Genomic DNA, 7579 nt, shown 5'->3' on the forward strand with positions numbered 1-7579 from the left:
TATTATGCAGCCAGTTCAGGTCTACAGCATCTGATTTTAAAATGCCAGAATAAAGTTTATGCTTCTTTAATTGTCATATATGTATATAGCATTTTATAATTCTCTTAATAAAAATGTAAACATTAGGGCTTAGTTCTTCTAATTAAAACAATCATTGTTTTCATTCTAGTTAACCCATGTGAGGAATATAAGCTACTGAAATGGACTGTCACAGTACTTCCCAGTTTAGAAAACTTAAAAATAATTAGTTTTGTTCTTAAAAAATGATATTTAAAGCGTAAGTACAATTTGGATCTCAAGCTAACAGACAAGTAAAAACCAAAACACCAATGGAAACAACTTGTAAGCTAGAAACTCTGCATTGGAGAAAAAGGAATTGAATTGCAATTTAAAAGACTACTGCTATAATATGTGACTTTGCTGTTAACATGTGAAGTATATATGACTCAAATTTTACTTCTTTTTTTTTTTTTTTTTTTTTGAGACGGAGTCTCGCTCTGTCGCCCAGGCTGAAGTGCAGTGGCCGGATCTCAGCTCACTGCAAGCTCCGCCTCCCGGGTTCACGCCATTCTCCTGCCTCAGCCTCCCGAGTAGCTAGGACTACAGGCGCCCGCCACCTCGCCCGGCTAGTTTTTTTTTTTTTTTTTTTGTATTTTTAGTAGAGACGGGGTTTCACCGTGTTAGCCAGGATGGTCTCGATCTCCTGACCTCGTGATCCACCCGTCTCGGCCTCCCAAAGTGCTGGGATTACAAAATTTTACTTCTTAAATACACTATGTGGTTGAACTCAGTTTTAAAATAACTATTAGATATAACTTCCAATGCATTCTTTTTTTTTTTTTTCATTCTGTTGCCCAGGCTAGAGGGCAGTGGTGCGATCTTGGCTCACTGCAACCTCCGCCTCCCGGTTTCATGTGATTCTCCTGCCTCAGCCTCCTGAGTAACTGGGATTACAGATGCACACCACCATGCCTGGCTAATTTTTGTATTTTTAGTAGAGACGGGGTTTCACCTGTTGGTCAGGCTGGTCTCAAAGTCCTGACCTCGTGATCCACCCACCTTGTCCTCCCAAAGTCCTGGGACTACAGGCGTGAGCCACTGCGCCTGGCCTCAATGCATTCTAATAGGGCAGTAATGAGATAACTTTTTTTTTTTTTTTGAGACGGAGTTTCACTCTCGTTGCCTAGGCTGGAGTGCAATGGCGGGATCTCGGCTCACTGCAACGTCTGCCTCCCGGGTTCAAGTGATTCTCCTGCCTCAGCCTCCCGAGTAGCTGGGATTACAGGCATGCGCCACCAAGCCCGGCTAATTTTTTGTAATTTTAGTAGAGATGGGGTTTATCCATGTTGGTCAGGCTGGTCTTGAACTCCCGACCTCAGATGATTCACCCACCTCTGCCTTCCAAAGTGATGAGATTACAGGCATGAGCCATCTTTCTATTTTAACAAATATAACTAATATTAGTGATGACTAGAAAAATACTTTTTTTTGAGATAGAACTTACTTCTGCCTATCAAATAATAGCCAATGGATAACTTCATCCTTCATATTACCAAAGTCCTTAGCTCTTTAATTATTCTGATTGTAGCAGGATAATCTATCTGGAAGTTTTGGATTTTTATACATCTACTTTTATTCCAATATATTTCTTGGAAGAGTAATGCTGATCTACAACAGTAATGTCCAACAGAAATATGTGAGCCATTATAATCTAAGTAATTTTTAATTCTCTGGTAGTCACATTAAAAAAGGTTAAAAGAGGCCAGGTGAGGTGGCTCACACCTGTGATCCCAGCACTTTGGAAGGCCAAGGTCGGAGGTGGGTGGATCACTTGATGTCAGGAGTTCTAGGCTCGCTTGGCCAACATAGCAAAACCCCATCTCTATTAAAAAATACAGAAACTAGCCTGGCATAGTCGTGCCTTCCTGTAATCTCAACTACTCAGGAGGCTGAGGCGCAAGAATTGCTTAAACCTGCAATGGAGGTTGCAGAGAACCCAGATGGTGCCACTGCACTCCAGCCTGGGTGACAGAGAGAGACTGTGTCTCAAAAAAAAAAAAAAAAAAAAAGTTAAAAGAAAATAGGTAAAATTATTTTTAGTAATACATTTTATTTATCCCAGTTTATACAAAATATCATTTCAACATGTTGTCAATATTAAAATTATTGATATTAAAAAAATTTTGGTACTGTCTTTGAAATCTGGTATTTTACACCTATAGCACATCTCAATTCACACTAGCCACATTTCAAATCCTTAACTGTCACATGTGGCCACTGGCTAGTACTGGACAGTGCAACTCTAGAATATTTAAGATTACAAAGTAATACTCAAAACTAACTTTTATCAAGAAATTGAGGTAAAACTCACACACTTAAAGCTTTAGTAAAATTAGAAAACGCTGATCATAACATTCATGAGACTGGATGCAAAACACGAATTTATTTTTAATTTTCAGCTAGCTTTATTTTACCCATGCTTCCTTTTCCCATCACTAAAAAGTGAAACTCCAACACAGTCCAAACTAAACAATAAGTACTTACTACAACCTTGTTATAAAGTTGTTTTTTTTTTTTTTAGCGTTCTTAGTTATTGCAAACAATGTAGAAGTTCAATTTTTGAATATAAAATCCTGAGTGTAAAGAAGAATGCTTTGCCAAAATGGAATTTTTTGGTTTTTTCAAAGTGGAAGACAGCAAATCACAAAAGCAGAGTATGATTTAACAAAAATATATGAACAAAGGACATAAGTCTTCTTACATGTCAGGTTGCCACAACAGAAATAACAGATCGGGGTAACTCAAAGGATCCACTAATGAACACGAGTGTAATTAAATCCTCACAGAACAAGTGCCTGTTTGAATTATAACATCTGCTTTTCCTAAACGTAACTAGAATATATGTTTTACATTCTGTCCTCTAGCAATTTTCCAAACTCTAAAATTTTGAAAACATGAATCTCCAAATCAACGAAAATGCCCATACTGAAAAACAGTATTTACATTGTTTTTCCTTTAACAGGATGTAATGACCTCTACTTCTTCAAAAATTGAACGTGGAAGTAAACAACGTAAGAAAGGCTTGTGAAGCTAGAACAGTGGTATAGCTTTTTAGACAGATAAAAGGTGTTTTAAAAAGAAGAATCTATTAATATTCTTAATATTGTAAAAAGTGTTTAACTAAGTTTGTATGTTTAACCATTAAAAGGCTGCACCGGCTAACATTTGTTTCTTTGCTTTTGAGTGACATTTTACCACTGTGGTGTAGCAACATTAGCTTTCTCAGGTTAACCAAAAGTTCCTATTGGAACTTAAAGTTTGACCAATACAAAATTGGAAAAAAGATTACTTAAAGCACTTTATTTGGGATACAAAGTCACCCACCCACAATGGGTAGGGGGAGAGTAGAAATGAAAAAAAAGAAAGGCCCTGGGTAAGGGGAGAGGACGAATTAAAAAGGGAACCCAAGGGTTATGAAAATATAAATAAATCACTGGATTAGATTTACTTTATGCCAGTGATTACTTGAGTCAATTTTGGTGTGAAGGATGTATCCGCCGGTATCTTAAACTGTTGCCTTGTTATTTGAAGGATGGAAATGACAGCTACCCTTATCTTCTCCCATCCTGAAAGCTAAGGATAGAAAAAAGTACAGCTGCTTCTCTGAGAAACAAAGATGCTTTCTACCATTCTTCTAAGATGGTGGAAGAGTCTCCTCAAGAGGCTACACCAAGAAGGAAAAATCAGAGAGGTAAAGAAGAAAGCCATAGCAGAATTCCCTGGCTGTGTTTCATGCCATTGCTCCTAGCCACAACCCCTGTGCAACCACTCAGGTCCGGCCATCCCCATCGAGGGAGGTTAAGCCCTCCCAAGGCATTGTTTGGCCGGGGTTCCTATTTACCACTCAGATCGCCTCCACCATCCCCTACTCTAGGGTCTCGGGAAGCCCCAGGGTAGAAATCTGAAAAGCTAGGAGAGGACTTGCTTTCGAGGACCTCTTGCAAACCCCCTTACTAACTGGTGTAGGAAAGGGAGAGTGAAGCCGGGCCTCTGCTTGGGTGGGTTCCTTAGGGGTCAGAGGCGTCCGCTCAGCCAGTGTCGAAGGAAGGTGGCCATTTGAGCCGGTCGCTCCGCATCGAAAAAGCCCTACCAGAGAGAGGGGCCTCCGCAGGGCCCGGGTTCCGTCCGAGTGTCAGATGCGGCCCTCAGTTCCCAACCCTCGAGGCACCAGGGGCGACAGCTCACAGGCCCCAGGGCTGAGAGTGGTCTCCCGCCCGACCGCCGGGGACCAGGCACCCGGGCTGGGGCCCGAGCCGCATCGTGCCCGCCCCCGCCCTACCTGAGGGGGCCCGGGTGGGGTCGCTAAGGGCCGCTCCCGGGAGCCCCGCGACGGCGCGGCTCGGCGACGGAGGCGCCTCGTCTCGCCGGGGCAGAGCTCGGCGGAGGTTTCACGACCTCAAACTCCATCGGGAGCTACAGGGACAGCCCCGTTGGCGGCGGCGAAGGCCGCGACGGGGCCTCCTCCTCCTCCCTCTCCCTCCACCTCCGCCTCCTCCTCCTCCTCCTCCTCCTCACCACGGAGGCGGACCTGGAGGGATCCCGACCTAGCTCTCGCGAGAAGTTACTCCCAACTTAACGCGAGATTACGCAAGCCCGGGAGTCGGGAGTTGGAAGGAAAGCGTAGTAGCCCCAGCCACCCAAACTGCGTATCAACTTCCCTCTGCCTCAGCGAATCCACCCCGATCACGTGACAAGGGAGCCCCGGAGCACTGTGGGAGGTACTATGAGAAGGACTAGGCAAGCCGAAGGGATTGATGGGAAACTCCCTGCACATTCATCTGTGCCTTGAGCCGGCTTCCTAGACGCTGGTTTGAGCCAGTGTCTCCTTCGTGAAAAGCGTCGAATCCATTGAGCAGAATCTGATACATCTGTGTTACATTCTACTTCACGTTCCTGTAATGACATGCTGACAAGATCCCTCAATCCCTCCACAATGTCAAGTAATCTCCCAATTACAAAAACAAAAAAGAAAATATGTATTTGGCAGGCACTTCCATATCTCCGTTCTTTATTAAAGAGAGAACTCTGTTCCTAGACAAAGAGTCCAAAGGAAAAAAAAAAAAAGCTCTGAGCTCCTCAAAAGCTGGCAAAGATAAAAATTTAAGCACAAATTCTGGCATCATATCTCAAATATTTGTTGAAGTTTTTTCCACAGCAAATTAAGGTAAGAATGATTCTTACTGTTTATAATTTATAGATGAAACAGACTTGGAATAGGGATAAGAGAATTAACATTTATAAACTACTTAGTAAGTGTAAGGTCCTATGTTAGGTGATATTTAATTTTAAATGTTTTAGTTTTATTTACATTTTATTTAATTAGCAAGGTGATCCTAGAAGGCAGATACAATGTACCTCTTGTTACTGATGAGAAGCTAAAGAATGTAGGCTAGAAAATGACCATGACGCCTGGCGCGGTGGCTCACGCCTGTAATACCAGCACTTTGGGAGGGCGAGGCGGGTGGATCACGAGGTCAGAAGTTAGAGACCAGTCTGGCCAACATAGTGAAACCCCGTGTCTACTAAAAATACAAAAATTAGTCGGGTGTGGTGGCGGGCACCTGTAATCCCAGCTACTCCAGGGACTGAGGCAAGAGAATCGCGTGAACCCGGGAGGCGGAGGTTGCCATGATGGAGACGGCCATTGTGCTACAGCCGGGGGGTGGTCAGTGCCAGACTCCGTCTCAAAAAAAGAAAAAGAAAAAGAAAAAAAAAGGACCATGACTTGTAATTAAACTCAAGGCACTTTCCTATGTGAAATCAGATGTCCAACAACAAAAATATGCAAGTAAACCTACGATGAATTAGAATATGGAAAGGTTGCTTTTACAGTTTCATCAAAATATATGGTTATTACCTATTATATTTGTCTGAATGACAGGCAAAGATCAATGGTTTTGAAAAAAGATTCATTGGCCACATCAAAGACGTTTCTTCCACACATTATCTTTTTCGTTCTCTTCTCTTTTTTTTTTTTTTTTTTTTTTTTTTTGAGACGGAGTCTCGCTCTGTCCCCCTGGCTGGAGTGCGGTGGCGCGATCTCGGCTCACTGCAAGCTCCGCCTCCCGGGATCACGCCATTCTCCTGCCTCAGCCTCCTCAGTAGCTGGGAGTACAGGCGCCCGCCACCGCCCCCCGGCTATTTTTTTTTTTTTTTTGTATTTTTAGTAGAGACGGGGTTTAACCGTGTTAGCCAGGGTGGTCTCGATCTCCTGACCTTGTGATCCGCCCGCCTCGGCCTCCCAAAGTGCTGGGATTACAGGCATGAGCCACCACGCCCGGACACGTTCTCTTCTCTTTATGATACATATGCCAAGCCTAGAGAACTGTTAACAACCAATACTTGTTTCAGTAATTTCAACTGGACAGTGATAGGTGATTTTACATGTACATATTTGTTTTCCACACTACTGTGTGTATACACACACACAATACATATATAAATATATACACATATATGCATACATATAATATATACATATATACATATATGTACATATATATATTTTTGAGATGGAGTCTCGCTGTGTCGCAGAGGCTGGAGTGCAATGGCGCAGTCTCGGCTCACTGCAACCTCCGGCTCCCGGGTTTAAGGGATTCTCCTGCCTTAGCCTCCCCAGTAGCTGGGATTACAGGCACCCGCCATCATGCCTGGCTATTTTTTTTTTTTTTTTTTTTTTTTTTTGTATTTTTGTAGAGACAGGGTTTCACCATGTTGGCCAGGCTGGGCTTGAACTCCTGACCCCAGAAGATCCTCCCGCCTCGGCCTCCAAAGTGTTGGGATTACAGGCGTGAGCCACCACGCCAGGCCATATTTTTCTATTCTACTGGATATATTTACATTTCACTAGACAGGAGAATGTTTATTTCTGATAATCTGAGATTTTTCAAAGGTGTCCTGACCACCATATTTATTTTTATTTTATTTTTGAGACGGGGTCTGGCTCCCTCACCCAGGCTGAACTGCAGCCGTGCGATCTCGGCTTATTGCAACCTCCGCCTCCCAGTTTCAAGGGATTCTCCTGCCTCAGACTCTGGAGTAGCTGGGATTACAGGCCAGCGCCACCATGCCCAGCTAACTTTTGTATTTTTAGTGAAGGGTTTTCATCAGGTTAGCCAGGCTTGCCTCGAACTCCTGACATCAAGTGATCTGCCAACCTTGGCCTCCCAAAGTGCTCCCAAAGTGTTGGGATTACAGGCGTGAGCCTCAGCGCCCGGCCATGACCACCATATTTAAAATTACAATCCCATCCCCCTTCTCTGATACTCCCTATTCCTGATTTTTCTCCAAATTCCTTCTCAAACTTTCACAGACATGGATTTTACTTACTTGTTTACTATTCGTCTCCCTTCACTACAATGTTTCACAAGAGCAGGAATTTTTGTCTGTATACCTAACTTATACTGCATTGTAAGGACTCAGAAGTATTTGCTAGATGAATGATTAATGAATAGCCAGGAGAAACTGTATCCTTTAAATTGTATCCTTTAAAATTCGAAGATGAAGACAAAACACATAG

At 43.1% G+C, this 7579-nt stretch overlaps 1 protein-coding gene across 6 annotated transcripts in view; it reads right to left on the reverse strand.

Annotated features, from left to right (window-relative positions):
- LOC105463886 (ring finger and CCCH-type domains 2) overlaps positions 1 to 4834 on the reverse strand; it is a 57289-nt gene extending 52455 nt beyond the window's left edge. For 2 of the 6 annotated variants that reach the window (XM_024787381.2, XM_024787382.2), the window contains exon 1: positions 4340 to 4833. The gene's annotated coding sequence lies outside the window, so the exon portion shown is untranslated. Of the gene's footprint in view, positions 1 to 4150; positions 4286 to 4339 lie in introns of those variants that run through there. The other 4 variants (XM_071078289.1, XM_024787380.2, XM_071078287.1 and 1 more) reach the window with 3 other exon arrangements.
- Between the last annotated feature and the right edge of the window lie 2745 nt (positions 4835 to 7579).

This window comes from Macaca nemestrina, chromosome 14 (genome assembly GCF_043159975.1).
Source record: "Macaca nemestrina isolate mMacNem1 chromosome 14, mMacNem.hap1, whole genome shotgun sequence".
NCBI lineage: Eukaryota > Metazoa > Chordata > Mammalia > Primates > Cercopithecidae > Macaca > Macaca nemestrina.